The 15,872-nt window shown below is 34.2% G+C and overlaps 1 long non-coding RNA gene across 1 annotated transcript in view; it reads right to left on the minus strand.

Moving 5' to 3' along the window:
- Nucleotides 1-13,629: 13,629 nt before the first annotated feature.
- LOC143239817 (uncharacterized) overlaps nt 13,630-15,872 on the minus strand; it is a 138,305-nt gene continuing 136,062 nt past the window's right edge. The window contains exon 2 of the long non-coding RNA XR_013021394.1: nt 13,630-14,830. This is a non-coding gene — a long non-coding RNA (uncharacterized LOC143239817). The remainder of the gene's footprint in view (nt 14,831-15,872) is intronic.

A 15,872-nucleotide genomic window follows, 5' to 3' on the forward strand; every position in this document is an offset into this window, starting at 1 on the left:
GAATCGTTGTTCTGTACTTTATTTTAATTAGTGTTTTAATATCCATATCAGCCGTATTGAGAATACGTTTTTACTTCAAGTGGGTTTATCGTCATCAAGTTGTTGCATTAACTTGATAATTAATTCTAGGTAATACATCACCTTTTCACGTTTTTTCCTTGCACTAAAACATATCACAGTTAAACATTCTCACATTAGTTCGATACGTTGTAGATAAAACATGATTTTTTTTTCTTGCATTGAAACATCCAAAGTTAAAGATTGGAATAGCAATTAGCAAAACTCGACTTTTCACATGTTCTTTCTACACCGAAACGGCCTGACATGGTCAGGTGGTTAGGGCATTCGACTCGTTATTTGAGGGTCGGGGGTTTGAATCCCCGTCACACCAAACATGCTCGCCCTTTCAGCTGAGTGGGACGTTATAATGTTACGGTTAATCCCAGTATTCCTTTGGTAAAAGAGTAGCCCAAGAGTTGGCAGTGGGTGGTGATGGCTAGCTGCCTTCCCTCTAGTATTACACTGCTAAATTAGGAACGGCTAGCGGAGATAGCCCTTGAATATCTTTGCGCGAAGTTCAAAAACAAAGAAACCCCGAACCAGCAACAATTAAACGTTGTCACACCAGTTCGAGACATGGTTTGTAAAATATCACTTTTTTTTCAAATTTATTTCTTAAATGTTGTCACATTAGTTCTACTTCACTTCAAATAACTATTTTTATCCAATCTTCTTAAGACCAATACATTCATGTACCTAAACAAATTCATTTATTTCTGTAATTAAAATTATAAAAATAAGACAATGCATGATTGTATACAAATTCTATCATGTATAGAGAGATTCATTTTTACATATTTGCACAAAACAACTCAAAAGCTATCTAAAGTAGTTGTACCTCCCCTGTTTTCTTTTTTTTTAAAGATAGTCTAGAGCAAAAGCAATGCACCAACATCATCCACCATCAACTTGAGCTACCATCAACTGAGTAAACAGTGGAATTTGACTGTTAGACACATAGTTTTTAACATTTCTTTCCTGTAGAGAGGGAGGGGTAGAGAAAATTATTTGTATGGAAAGCGGATTTCACTTTTGAAACCAGTTCGATAAAGGGAAGAGTGTCAGCCACTAACTATTAATCCCATTTAATGACCCATATCGCGGGTCATAAAACTGTCGTATATGTTTACTATTCTTCATATAACAGCATAATATCCATCCATACGCATTTTGCCATACAAATAAGAAGTGAAAGATATATGTTGCTGCTTTGTTTGTTTTTGAATTTCGCACAAAGCTACTCGAGGGCTATCTGCGCTAGCCGTCCCTAATTTAGCAGTGTAAGCATGTTTGGTGCGACCCTCAAATTACGTGTCGAACGCCTTAACCCACCTTGCCATGCCGGGTCATGTTGTTACTTTTATAAATGATACTGTAGCGTCTGTAGGCTACCAGTTAACAAATCCTTTAACTGAAAGTTCACGCAGTGTAATAGCGTCTGTAGGCTACCAGTTAACAAATCCTTTAACTGAAAGTTCACGCAGTGTAATAGCGTCTGTAGTCTACCAGTTAACAAATACTTTTACTTAAAGTTCACAGAGTGTAATTGAAAATTTGCCTTTTAATCAACAAAGTGTTATTGCTTCACTCAAACCTTATGTGACAAACTTTATAAAAAATCTGTTCTATTTTTGCTAGACAGTTCAGTTTATTATTTTACTGTTACTATTTTGTTAGATATTTAAATTCAATATTTCACCCAAACCTCCGACAACAAATGAATAACTGTTTAATAAATCCTTGTTGTTGCTTTTTAAAGTTATTTCTTTTAAACGATGACAAATTGTAAACTGTTTATTAAATTCTCGTTGTCACTTTGTTAAATAACTTAGTTCATATTTTCTACAACAAAGAAATAATTGTTTATTAAATCCTTGTTGTTACTGTGAGTTTGTTAGACAGATACATTTATTAATTATTTGAAACCTTCATCAAATCACTAACAGCTTATCAAATTTCTGTTGACATTTTTACTTTGTTGGAAAATTCAGTTTGTTATTTTATCTAAAGTTACAACGATTAAGCTAATCCGTGTTGTTAGTGTTACTTTGTTAGACAACTCAGTTCATTCAAACTTCCAACGACAAATCACTAACTGTTGAGCTAATCCGTGTTGTTAGTGTTACTTTGTTAGACAACTCAGTTCATTCAAACTTCCAACGACAAATCACTAACTGTTGAGCTAATCCGTGTTGTTAGTGTTACTTTGTTAGACAACTCAGTTCATTCAAACGTCCAACAGTAGATCACTAACTGTTGATCTATTCCGTGTTGTTAGTGTTACTTTGTTAGACAACTCAGTTCATTCAAACGTCCAGCAGTAGGTCACTAACTGTTGATCTAATCCGTGTTGTTAGTGTTACTTTGTTAGACAACTCAGTTCATTCAAACGTCCAGCAGTAGGTCACTAACTGTTGATCTAATCCGTGTTGTTAGTGTCACTTTGTTAGACAACTCAGTTCATTCAAACGTCCAGCAGTAGGTCACTAACTGTTGATCTACTCCGTGTTGTTAGTGTTACTTTGTTAGACAACTCAGTTCATTCAAACGTCCAACAGTAGGTCACTAACTGTTAATTTATCTCTATTGTCATTATAACTTTTTTAACCAGATGAATATATTATCTTATCTAAACCTACAAAAATAAAACATTTACGTGTTCAGTAAATTCCTGTTATTAATATTTTTGGACATCTGAACCTATTTTTTTTTTCATCGAAAGCTTCAGTAATAAAAACACAATACATTTTGTTTTTGAAACTAAAATTAGAAACCACTTAACCTGTAGCTGTGACGTAATTTGTTTATTTATAACCCCTTCCGTATGTAACTCCTTAGGAATGTGTTTAAAGTACCTGTAATAATGCATTTTCCAGATTAAAATACACGTTTATGATTTTAAGAAAGACATTGCTTTCCACATTTGATTAATAACGATTTCAGGAAATGTCTTTTATTGGCATTAAAGCTTTCATGTGCCACGTTAAAATTCAAGAAAAACTTTCTACATTATTTTAGGAGAGTAATAGTCAGAATACTTTTTAATGTCATGTAGCTTGAATGAAATAATCACTTTGCTTTTTACGTGTAGCGTACACAAGTTATGTATTGCGATTTTACGAATAATTTATTCATTCTGTGTTCTTTTCAGCATATATCCAGTAGATAGAGTTATTTATTTGCAACGTTTCAAACATGTGGCTGGTTGTAAAACTTTGACATTTAGTACACGGTACACTTGGCTCGTTTTGATGCTAAAACTGTAATAAGGTCCTTAGTGAAAACAGAAAGGTTACAACCTGAAAAATACTATCTAGTCGAGCTCTGCATGGAAGACTGTGAAATGAGCTTTGACATTTGGCTTGCTATAATTGTCTTAGGATTTTGGTGGTTAAACAGTAGACGACAAAAAAAACCAAAAAATTAACAACCCTTATATGAGGTAGTGTTAAAACTACACGAACCTGTAAAGTTTAATTTAACGGCCTGGTGTACAGGTTTATCCTTTTAAATGGATCCCATAAAGTTTCTTCCATAATACAACAAATTATATGTTGTGATTATTGTCGAATTAATTTGTCAAAAAATAGGGAAAGGACTGTATCATTTTAAGGTTAATAAATCCATAGTAAATTCGCAGTGAAGCTAATGTTTCTAATAATAAATAAACATATATATATGGCTGAGAAATTACTGAAAGTTAAAGGTTAAATCGTATTCTATTTCGCATAATAAATAACTGAACGATTATCTTTAGTTACAGACAAAACATTGGTACTGTTAGAAAGTGTTTCAGACTTTGTTATCATCATAGCTACTAAAACACTACATGTACAATGCAGAAGAATCAGAGCTTAGATCCATAAAAGCTGGAATTTTTGGCGTTTCAGTATGACGTCGATCATGGTGTTCTATTTTGATTTTTAAAGACACCAATTGAGAATTTGAGACACTGACAAATAAAATCAGGGCACGAACCATCTTTAAATTTATAAACGATGAACAGATTTCATCCTTTTCTTAACTGTTTTTTTTTTGTGTTGGCTGTTTTAAACACTTTCTTCCTAGTTACAACTATATCAGAACCTAACTGCAAGTAATTTAAACTAAGAGATTATATAATAGTACCAGCTATGGAAAATGTAGAATAAATTATTATATAATATGAACAAATTATGACAAATTCAAACTTGGTGATTACGTATCAGGAATTCAATACAAGTGATCGTATAACAAGGCTTAGCTATGAAAAACATCAGAATAAGTGATTATATAACAGGTCTTATCTATGAAATATTCATTATGAATGATTTGATAACACTGTCTAGCTTTTAAAAATTCAGAATAAGTGATTATCTAATAGGATATATCAACAAGTAACTAAAACTGAGTGCTTATATGATAGGACTTAGCTACGCAAATTCAGAATAAAAGATTATATAAAGGGCTTAATAACGTGACATTTGGAATAAATAATTACATAATAAAATCTAGCTATGAGAAATTTAAAATGAATTATATTGTTGTAGCAATGACTTTTTAAGGACTATTTTAAATTATGTGGCGAATACAACTCAAAGTCTCCATCCCACGTAAATAATAATATAATTACTTAGTTTATTTATCTATGCTCCTCATCAGGTTTAGGTTTCATTGACAAGATCTTCCCTTGAGTTACCCAGTTGACCTTTCTTTCCTCTCCCCAACACATTTCCAAAGATGATGAAACTAAGTGATCATTAGTTCAAACTACTTATTTTCCAAGTACCTATTTATCTTTAAGAGTTTTTTCTCTCTTGCAACGAGAACTGTTCAGCCATACCATGCCACCTCGATAAAATTTAGTTTTGTCAGCATTTATATCTTAACTTCTTTATGTTTCATAACAAGCTGATTTACGTCTTCTCTACGAAAAATTATATATGACATATTTATTTGTCACATCTATAAGAGATCGTTCAACCATCAATTCCTTAGGACACGCTAAAGTATTTGTTTTCACTATGATATAATCACCAGATGAATAACTAATTCCTGTTTTCTCGAAACCTTGTTCGCTTTGTGTTATTCCTTTGATGCGGATGACACCTGTCTCTTTGGCTAAATAACAGCTGTTGCTTTCTTGCAGTCTCAGCTGTAGTGGTAAGGTTCTCTACACATATAATAGTCATCACTTTCTGATATCCTTGGAAAGAAGCTTTTTTTCCATGCAGGTCTTTATCTGTATTTTTTGGTAGTTACACTTGAAACATTCATTGTCATTCTATATTATTTCCTGTGTTCTGTTTACCTTGTTATCTAGCTATTACTTTTAGTTCTTTCACACTATAGACAAATTCCATCATCAACTGTATAGCTTCATTCAAAAACGTACATCTACTTTGCTTCAGCCCGATTCTCTTATCCTCATCTCCTATGGTATCTATAAATTGGTCACATGTCAATGAATTCATCATTTCATGAAGAACATCCAGAAAAGATAATTGGGCAAGCCTTTCAAAATCTTCTGCAAGTTTGGCTAAGGTCTCTTCTTTTCTCATTATCTTGTTTTTTTCAGAACTTTGCTCTGGATACTTCTTTCTAGTGAGTCGTTCTAAACCTGTTGTATAATTACCAATGCTTGGTAGTTGTTACGGGTCACTGTTGGTAGGTTAATTAATGTTGTCAAAGTCAGTTATTTTGAATGGGTATATGGATGGTTTGTTTTCCACTATTCTACCAATTCACTCTGGAATTGTTTTGAAATAAGTTCTCGTATGATCTCAACGGTATCTTCCCGTCATGGTCCATTGATTTAGCAGTGTAAGGCTAGAGGGAAGGCAGCTAGTCATCACCACCCATTGCCAACTCTTGAGCTACTCTTTTACCAACAAATAGTGGGATTGACCGTCACATTATAACGCCTCACGGATGATGGGGCGAGCATGTTTGGTGTGACGGGGATTCGAACCCGCGAAGCTAAAACAGATCTTCAATGACTGATTCATATGTCGAGTTAGAAATAACTCAATATATTTATATATCTTCTCAGGACCTACTTCTGAAAGCTTGACGTCGAATATAGAAATTTTTAGACTTACTCCTTTAAAACCATTCCATCTTAGTGACGTCATTTCGGTCTGCAGCTTCCTCTAGCTAACAAACAAACTACACTGAATAGAACATACAATAATATAATAGGCCACAGAGAAATCCAGAATGAGTGACTACATTACATAACAAGGCCTAGCTGTAAGATAATCATAACAAGTGTTTGATTTAAGTAAAATATATTTGTAATCTGTACACCTTTAAAATACATTATAAACACTAAAGTTCGAATGTACTTCACTCATTTTTGTGTGTGTATGTATCTTTAAGTAACCGAAACAAAAACATATGCTCTCTTCAATAACTTAAGTTTGAGGAAAATATTTAAAGCAGCATTTATGATGTATTAGACCAATTTTTCTGGAAGACAGAAATATGAAAATGTGTGGCTGATATTGTCATTAGTTTTGAAGTGTAATTACATACTTTACTCATATGATATTATGTTTACATTATAACTTTCTGCCAACCACTTTCTTGAAAGCTGCAACCAACTGAAATGGTTTCATCAGTCTTCTACCAGTCCTTATCTTGTCTCACGATTTTACTCAAAGCACATTGTGAACACCAGCTTGACTACTGTGCTCATATTTCTTTCGGAAAGATAGCCTTAAGGCCGTAGAAGTCCCAGAATTCTCAGCGAGTTAAGTCGTAGCGAACTTCAGTTACTGTTATTATGGTACACTTTAAAGTTAAAACAAAAACCTGTTAGACCTAAACGTTGTAACAAAAAACTTAAAGTTTGTTAGTTTTTTTTTAATAGGGAAGGTATTATTTTACTTTTGATATCGAATACCCCTGGGATGAAAAGATGTATAACAACCAGGTACCTTAGACAGGATAATAGTCTATTTTCATGACTTTTTAAATATATTTTTCTAACCTTCAGCCATTTTTATTTATTTTCTAAATCGGATACTGTGAACTCTTATGGAAAGTACTGTCCATAAACCTCCCTTTTAAACAAATATTTTGTATTTGGAAACTTGATTTTATAATGTTTCTATTTAAAATGAGGCTCGTTAAGGCGTGCGACCTGTAATCCGAAGGTCGCGGGTTCGCGCCCGCCAAACATACTCGCCCTCCCAGCCGTGGGGGCGTTATAATGTGACGGTCAATCCCACTATTCGTTGGTAAAATAGTAGCCCAAGAGTTGGTGGTGGGTGGTGATGACTAGCTGCCTTCCCTCTAGTCTTATACTGCAAAATTAGGGACGGCTCGGTGCAGTCACTTAAAAACCTGTTGAAGAATCCGCAAGTGATTGCGGCCCTATGTTCCTTGATGGAATCGAGTGGTGAATGAATGAATTTAAAAATAGTAGTAAGTGGGTTTATGTATCCTAAGAAGTAAAATAAAATAGTTTAATATTGTTATAAATGTTTTTATTTATTGCACAATTTGTTGATTTAGAGGTGGGTTTTGATTTCTTTTTGTCGTGCAAGTGTAAAGCCAGTTTCTATGGAAGAACCTATTAAATGATTACCACTCCATTTAGTGTATTTGCGAAATGAATTACAAAATACAAGTTATATATATTCAACAAATTGTTGTTATAAGGAATGTAAAGTCGATTCTTTTCTAAAAAAATGTCTACGTTTGAATAAAAAACGTTTGTACTTAAATTGTTTCAAATACAAAGTGTCAAATTTAACACTGTGTTTCAAAATGTACGTTTTTCACATTAATCTATGCATTTTGGCGAACAAAGATGTAAAGTATTAGTATAAACCTATGTCATTAATACTTTAATACAAAATAAGTTTTAACAAAAGCAAATTTTATAGAAGCAAAAGTAATATCTTAGCAGTTTATTTAATATACTCTTCAAAAAAAGAAACGCAAAAGGCAAAATTTGAGACATATTGTTAACAAGTTTATTCCGGGTAGTTCTGTATGACATGTGTGAAACTTTGCACATTCACTGCTGAACATCCAAAGTCTGCAAAGGCGAAGTCCACGCTCACAAGTTGAAGCTTAACGTCACTCAACGTCAATAACGAGTATGCCCCCCGTGAGCATCAATAACTTCTTGGCATCTCCTGCCAATGGAAGCAATGAGATGACGAATCACATCCTGTGGAATGGCTGTCCACTCAGCCTGCAAAGCTGCTGCAAGCTGAGGTAGAGTCGACGGTTGAGGTTGTCGCCGTCGCAGACGTCGGTCCAACTCGTCCCAAAGATGTTCGATGGGATTTAAATCTGGTGATCTGGAGGGCCAGGGAAGATGTTGTGGTGTCTCAAAAAGACAGTGGTGAGTCGGGCTGTGTGAGGACGGGCGTTGTCATGTTGAAAAACGTCGTTGACGTTCACCATGATGGGTTGCACATGGGGCCTAAGAATGTCGTAGACGGTTGCGTACGGTTTGATCGGAAATCCTACGCAGCCCTGGTATGGTTGAGGCAGTAGACGTCGCAGTGGTGGTCCTATCCCGAAGGTGACGTAACCAGATGTAGCGATCTTGTGCGGGCGTGGTCACACGAGGTCTGCCAGATCGTGGACGGTCACAAGTTGATCCATGTTGTTGGTGACGATTCCATAGCCTCGTGATGGTGCTTGGATGGACATTCACAGCTCTGGCAACATCTGATCGAGATTTCCCTGCTTCCAAGCAACCAATGGCGTTGTTACGCTGTTCTTCAGTCAGTCTTGGCGTAACTGTATTACGTATCGGTGGCTTAACACTGAGCTATGGAAACCGAGAACCCTCACTTTTATATGGATTTTGCACATGTTGCACTTGCCGAACATGCAGATCTCTCAAACAAATTTATTGGACACACATGCGTTTTGGTGAAAAATCCGATGTTTTCTTCCGTTTTCAAAGTGCACAACTTTTATTGTCATTTTGGTCTGACAATCAGTGCCTTAACACGTGTAACATCACATACTCTGAGCTTGTAACGTTATTACATATATTTCTCTTTAAAATAACAAAAATATCCCTTTTGCGTTTCTTTTTTTGAAGAGTATATTAATCTCAGACCCCAACTTCCCGAATTAGCAAGTTCTCCTTTATATGAGGGATCTGTTCATTATTGGCCTTTGCTAAGATCAGAAACAAATTAGATTAGACAACAACGTCACATTCTCTTAGAGCATGTTCAAGTACACTGAGCTTAACAGGGATCTAAGGTATGAATGACATATCAATAGTCTCGCTGCCGGCAAGGATAAGTAAATATATATACAAAAAATGATGATTTGAAGGCAGAAATTCGAGCCTTAAATCTAGAGACAGACTGTATGCGATACTTAGGTTTAAAAACCCAATTCAACCGTATCTGTAGTTACAGGTGCTTTTAATAATATTCTTTAACTAATAGTTAATAAGTAAAGAATTTTTACGCGTATATAGTAAACTGATGATTACAGGATACCTTGATACTCCAAGCATGCCTGATTGTTTTAAACAATCAAAAAATATCATATCAGTGTCAAAATATAGGAAAGTCATTTTTAATACAAACTAAATTCAATATGTATAATACTTCACGTGTGCTGGATATTTAATAAGCATGGCGGAACAATATTTTAATCAAGTTTTCTTTAAACAAATTAAGAATAAAGCTCGTAAAATAAAAATACAAACCTTACAGTGACCATGAACAGACCAAAAAGTTTTCAAAAAAAAGAAAAAAATTATGATGGTCCTGGTGTTCCACTATAAATTTTATACCTCTATGTTTACTGTTCAAATATTGGAAAACTTAACTGAAGCTAAAGATGTTAAAGGTATCATCAACATCTTATACCAGTAAGGAGGTATAAACTGATGCAGGTAGTTTTCTAATCATTATTTTTCATAAAAACATAAAACCAAAAATGGTCAAAGATGATGCTAATCTTGGTGCTATGACGACACCATCGATCTGATCATAAATTATTTGTTTTGAGATTCTCTTACTACAAAATTAGTTCAATTCGGAAAAAAACAAAACCGTTTTTGGAAATATTCACCATGGATTTGAGATTGTTAGAGAATTTTACTAAAAGGATGTATCCACAGATACAGTTGAGATGTGTTTCTAAACCGTATGGTCATGTACGCTGTACAATTTCTGGTTTAAAATTTCCGGTTGCTTATGCTCTTACTTGTCCTTGCTGTTAGCAAGGTTGTATCCGTTCTACTAACAAAAGAAAAACTTATAACACAAATGAAAGAGCACGCTAATTTTAGAACCCGTGCTAAGTATAGTGTACTTGAACATGCCCTAAGAGAATGTAACGTTGCTGTCCAATCTAATTTGTTTAAAGTCTTAGCAAAAGCCAACAATAAACAGATCTTCTGTGTAAAAGGGAGTTTGTTCATTTACAGCCTTAGGCCTAAGATTAATGTTAAAGAAGTTGCTTGTAAACTCCCTTTACATTAGTACTTTAGAAGAGATGGAACATTTTTAAAACGAATAACAATTGTCAAGGAAAAGACAGGTGTAAATTAATAAATACTTGGCAGAAAAAGAAATTGGCAAGCGAGCGTTTATTTGTACAAAAGTTAATCAAATGGGAAAAAATATATATAAAATTAGAGTAAACAAAACAGTAAAGTGGAAAGCCTGTATATTTGTAAATACTGTTGTAACTTTTTCTTTTGTTGGGCAAGCCCTTTTGAGTTATCCATTAAAAATGATGTAAAAACATCTCCACGAAATGATAATGAATTAGTCTATTTCTTACTTTTAACACTTACAGGTTGTACAAGTAGATCTAAGTGCAGAAGCAACGTTTTCACTAAAAACTCTCACAAATGACAAGTACCTCTGGCTTGATGGTTAGGGCACTTAACCGGCAACCTTTGGGGTTCTGTTTCGAACTCTGTTACCAAACATGCCATATAGTAGAGTACGCATGCTCGGTAGGCTAAACGTATCAAAAACACAGATTAAAAAATTCACCATAAAATGCCACATTATATATACATTAATAAAAGCACACAGACTTCTAACATATGGGATAGTTCATTATCAGAAAAATATTAATAAAAATTAACTGATGACAAACTTGAATGTCTACATTATAGGTGATGAATCAGGCCCGGCACGGCCAGGTGGGTTAAGGCGTTCGACTTGTAAACTGAGACCAACAATGAAAATGATTGTTTTAACATTATATTTAGACAGTATATAAATGACGTTAAACCAGTGCTAGTAATCCAGTATTTGTGTTGAACAATAGCGGAAAAATCCGTAAAGAAATTGCAGACTTTTGTCCTTTTTATAAAAAGTCAACACAAGCGCCAACATCAATCGTAAAAAGCCGTAATTAACTGTCTGGAGGGAAGAAGTGGTCCACTGAGCACGTGATTCTCCACGGTCCAAAATTCTTTAGGGCCTAAAACTCGTTCCAGGTAATAATGATAATAAACCCTTTCAGACTTTGGACGTTATAATGTATCGATCAATGACACTTTTCGTTAGGAAAAAAAGTAATCCAAAAGTTGGCGGTGAGTGGTGTTTAGTAGCTATCTTGCGTCTAATCTGTTATTTAACAACAAACAAACATTCTCTTATTGTTATGTCTAACGAATGGAGAACAAGGATTCGAAGCTATTTATTGTTACTCAAAGTCAGAAAGTACATGCACTTCTTCGTCAGATAAAAAAAGGAATAATAAAAAATCGTATTATTTTCGTAAATCTAACATGTTTATGACCGGAAGGTTAACTTAAGCAGCTCGAAAACGACCTGTTTTAAACGGTACCTGTGTATCAAAGGTAATTAGATTTAAAACCAGACTCAGCAGAGCAGGATCGTTCCACGATTCTCAGTGCACGACATTCTAAATGTAATTTGTTGGTTCCGTTTTAGACCTGATCGTTTGTGTAGCTATAAAAACACTCATTTTGTAGCTACGTATAATTTTATTTCTTATCCAAAACGCCTTCAATTAAAAAAGGAATTTTTCTGGTCACGCAGCTGCACGCGTTATGCAACAGAACTTCTCGAAAGTAATTGATGCAATTTTTCTTTTTGGGGGCTATTTAACTGAGGAAAAAAATCGTTTACTTTCATAGCGGGTCTAATGAAAAAGTCTACAATATTTGGTTGTCATTTTATGTTATTCACCTTATTTTGTTTTACTTTAACGGAAACATCCAGCATATGGACCAATTGTACGACAAACCCTTGGGTACGTGATCTCTTTGTGATACCACATCCTATTTCGACATAACTTACTCTCTATTCTACTTTCTCGTACTATCTTTATGTATCATAACTTGTCAAACAAACAACAACAAAAAACTCGTGTTTCTATTTTACGAAAAGTTTAAACTGTTGGAATGTGACGAAATATCAATTGTCTTTAAAGTTTTCTTTTCTTTGTCAGTTATAAGTTCATAATTATTTTAAGTCTTTTGAAATATTAGCTGAAGTTCTATTAGAGTAAAACACAACAGCTAATGACAAAATTAAACAAACGATCCATTTATTCAGTGAATTTCTTTCACGTGGTCATATGGATTTATTTCTGATAAAACTAACATTTTCTAAGCAAAACGTGTTGTATTAGACTGTTACTATGGGTACCATTAATGACATGTGAACATTAATCATTCTTAATGTTAAACATATTGCTTGTTTGTTAAATTTTCTCGCAAAACTACTTGAGAGTTATATAAAGTTACCAGACCCTAATTTTGAAATAATTTACCAGGAAGAAGGCAACTAATCAGCATCACCTACCGCCAAATCTTGGATATTCTTTTATGACCGAATGGTGGCTGAAAGAATGAACATGTTTGGTGATACGGGGATTACAAACCAATGACCCTCAGATTGAGAGTCAAGCTCTCTAACCACCTGGCCATGCCAGGCCTGTATAAATATGACCTGTTCCTAAAGCAGGCCAAGTAAGAGGTGCGTGAAATTACAAATAAATAGTTGATTAATTAATTAAAGGATTAACTGTTTGCGCATGAACAAAACACATAGAAAATGACGTAGTGCATAACAAGTCATCGTGCATCTTATCTTCAGGGGTAGGTGAAAAATGAGAAAAATTACACTGAAGAATAATTAACAAAAGTACAATGGTACAAAACTCACTAAGCATGGATGGTTATATGGTGTCTTAAAACTAAACTTATCACTTTTCGGGAGGTGCTATCATTAAATGAAAAATAAAATAAAACATTTTTATATAGGATTTCGGAGATTTCTCACACCGCTTCACAACTTTTCAGAAAATGTAACGTAACACCTGCTGTCAAGTTTCTCCACCTCTCCCTAGGGAAACGTTTTATTTTTGATTTTTTTTGGAAAAACAAAACTGTACAATGAATTATTTGTGCTTTGTCCACCACGGGTATCGAAAACCGATTTTTTTTAGAGTCAAAAAGTCTGAAAATGTATTTCTAAGCCACTAGGTGAAGACCAGAAAATAATCTATTTTCTCAACAAAACCTTTATAAATTTTTCACATACAAATTTGGTTAATCATTGATTGTTTAGGAAGATAAACAGTTTAGTTGACAAAGTAGAAACAATTGAAATTAAATTTAATTAATCACGTACTTATCAAGGGAAAGCACTCACGCGGGTTACTCACTACTTTATCAAATGTCTAAAAATATCAAGGGCTGAAAAAATCAGGTTAGAATACTAAATACTTAAAGATTCATTAATAACAAAATGAAAACAAGCAACCAAAGGTTAAATTGATTCAGACCCTATATGTATGTATATATAATGATATACGTGGCGGAAGAGTTTTTTTTTATCTTCTGTCCTTAAGTGAATGGTTTCGACCTCAGCTATAAATGTCAAGAAACCAAACATTCAGGTTCCAGAAATATCATTTTTCTGTTTGTACTATTTTTCAAAACTAAGTTTTCGGTTAGATACGGAAAAGCAAAAGTAATAATGGTAAACTGTTTTGAATTAATTAAGTTACATTTGTGACACTACATTATAAGTTTCGGTGGACAGTTTGATTAAGTAGCTACGTTATATAAAGGTATAAAGGATGTGCACGATATACTCAGAAGATTTTCGAGTGTTGGAATGTCGTTACTGTTCATATTCTACTTGACGATTGTGCATCTTGATAAATGAGTACCCCCGCTAGTACAGCGGTATGTTTCCGGATTTACAACGCTAAAATCACGGGTTCGATTCTCCTTGGTGGGCTCAGTAGATAGCCCGATGTGGCTTTGCTATAAGAAAACGCACACGCATCTTGACAAATAGTTTTGTATAGTAATTTCATTGTTAAAAGCTCAGTTATAAAGCTGTCATAGCCAAAGCATGACACTCCTCCCTGCGAACATTTCCTAATCCATCTAGTGTACAAAGTAATGTTTCTTAGCGCCCATTTCAACATTCCTTTTGCATATAACTCCATAGGCTTTATATCCAACGACTTGGTTGAAATACTTCTGGGGTTATTTTACTGTTTAGCGGGGGGTTGAACTGGAAGTTTTATCTTGTTGAACCAATACCCCATTTCCAGATGGAGATCTTTCTGCATACGTTGCAAAATAATGTTGTCTGGGACAAAATAACGGGTTTTATCTCTGACCTTGATGGTCATATATTCTTATATATCACTCTAAAATGCTGGGTACGACTTGATGAAGGTCTGTTGGTGGATGATCCCGGTGACGAGAGTTGATCCATATTACTTTGTCTTTCGATATCATTAAATACATGGAATATCCACAATCTGAACATCTCTTTATGATCTGAAAGTACAAATATTTTGCAACTGAATACTGATTGCAATTTTCACATAATTTATTGATTTATATATACAAAATAGTTTTAATATGATGCAGAATTAAACCGACATTGATGTATTACAATTAAATTAAAATAGAAGAAAAGGGGGGAAACTTACATCTAAACAAATACTACATGACAGTTTAAAATTAAGAACAGCTGTGCATGAACAACCCTTATATAGCTGTGCGCGAAAATGTTAAAAACAAATAATCTAAAATTCTTATAGAAATTTATCGTAGGACATCGTAAGTCCTGAAAGCCATTCTTTGTTGAATTTCGCGCAAATTTACTCAAGGGTTATTTGTCCTAACCCTCACTAATTTTGATATGGTAAGAGGGAAGGTCAACTTATGGGCTACTTTAATCGAATAGTGGGATTGATTGTTACATAATAATGCCCTCATCACTACAAAGGACGAACGTATTTGATTATAAGATTCGAACCTGCAACCTGCCAATCGATTGCCTTAACCAGTTGGCAACGCTAGGTAATATTAAGATAAAAAAAGCAAGTTAAAATGTTTCACCTTCTCAGTTTTTTGTTTCTAGATGTGACTAATGGGAAGTGACAAAGCAGGTAGGTAAGTGGTTAAGAAGATGAATGATTTTGAAACGTGAAATTGATGTAAGATGTCGAAACTTAATTAGACGAGTAACCCAACAATAGCTTGCTGTTTATAGCATAAAAATGCACCATTACACTATGCACCGCGAAAATGTAACTCCGAATTTTAGAATTGTAACCCCATAAGCCTACCACTGACCCACAGAGGATAATAAAACAAATGAAGAGGTTATGAAAGGTATTCTAAGTTTGGCTCGAGTTACTACCACGAAGAAAATTGTATTTGTAGAGCTTATACTGAGTGGAGAGACAATTCTTAAAGTTAATGAAGACAAAATTGACAGTATAAGAAAGAGAGCTTAAAATATGGATGTTGTTAAAGTTTCTTTTTTTTATTTAGCTACTTATGAGAAGACCAAAAGGAAACTTGAAAATTA

Source organism: Tachypleus tridentatus, chromosome 13 (assembly GCF_004210375.1).
Source record: "Tachypleus tridentatus isolate NWPU-2018 chromosome 13, ASM421037v1, whole genome shotgun sequence".
NCBI lineage: Eukaryota > Metazoa > Arthropoda > Merostomata > Xiphosura > Limulidae > Tachypleus > Tachypleus tridentatus.